Below are 1488 nucleotides of genomic sequence, written 5' to 3'. Positions count from 1 at the left end.
GATAGAACTGTGCCAGCTAACAAACCGGATATCATCCTCAGGCATAATGGGGAAAAATGGTGTAAGTTAATTGAGGTATCCGTGCCGGCAGAAAAAAACACCACAGCCAAAGAAGCAGACAAAAGGCTGAAATACAGAAATTTGGAAATTGAAATAACCAGGATGTGGGGAACAAAAACTGAAACGATTCCGGTCATCGTGGGAGCATTGGGAGCCATGCCAAATTCAATAAAAGGAAATTTAAAGAAGATTATGAAGAACCTAAAAGAAGAAACCATCCAGGACATCGCACTATGTGGGACGGCCCACATTCTTCGGAAAATATTATAAATAGCACCACCGATATTCGAGTATTTGTCCCTAAGAAATCGGGTAGAGACCTGGGATAAATGCTTAAAAACCCCGACAAATAGGAGCCTTGTCGTGTTTAAGAGTGATAATAATAATAATAATACGTTAAAAACTAATTTTTATTTAATTAATTAATTAATAACGTTAATTATTTTTTTAATGGCAACGTGGGAAATTATTATTATCATCATTCACTCGAAACTTTTTTTTTTTATTTTCTTCTTCTTCTTACACGTCATTTTTTTTTTTTTTTAAAGACGACAAACAAACGGTTGATTTTCTCTAAATCGATTCCGATGATAATAATGATGATGATGATAACGTAAAAATCAATTTAAAAAAAAAAAAAAGAAAGAAAGAATAGAAAACAAATATGGCGGATAAATAAATATAATTCCCAAAAAATTAAAAAAAAAAAAAAAAAAAAAAAATCCCCGATGAGGGAAGAAAAACAACAACAACTTTGAAGTGGTAAGGAGAGTTCTGTGTCGTGAGTGAGGGGGTGTGCGAGTCGGGATGAGGGGAGAGAGAAGGGGGATAGAGGGATAGGAGAGGGAGGGGAGAGGGGAAAGGGGGGGCGGGAAAAGGGATTCGCAAATAATTGCGGGTACGGAAAATATTGGCTGTCTAAAAATTAAAATGCGCAAGTCGGTTGGATGCCACAGTAAAACTGCAGATGATGAAGGGCGGCCATTCGGCGGTTGTTTCGCTTCGTGTAAATAACAATATTTTTTAAAAACATTTATTTATTTATTTATCATCATTATTATTATTATTATTATTATTATTATTAAATTAAATTGTTTTTTTTTTTTTTTTCTGTGACGTGTGTTTTTTCGTGAAAAACGCGAAATTTTTTTTTTTTTCTTCTCGTTTATTGTGTGAATTTTTTTATTACGTCGTCGCGTTTTTAATTATTTTCTATTTGAAAAAAAAAAAAAAAAAAAAATTTATTCGAAATGATCGACAAAAATACGTAAAAAACAAACAAACAAACAAACAAACGAATAATAATAATAATTTATTTTTTATATACATAAAAAAATTAATAAGTAAATATTTTTTTCTTATCATTCTTATCAATTCGATTTTTTTTTAAATAGGGAAATGATTGTTTATGTTTATTATTATTATTAT

Source organism: Pediculus humanus, genomic scaffold (genome assembly GCF_000006295.1).
Source record: "Pediculus humanus corporis 1103172108299 genomic scaffold, whole genome shotgun sequence".
Lineage (NCBI taxonomy): Eukaryota > Metazoa > Arthropoda > Insecta > Psocodea > Pediculidae > Pediculus > Pediculus humanus.
This window is presented reverse-complemented; position numbering follows the sequence as displayed.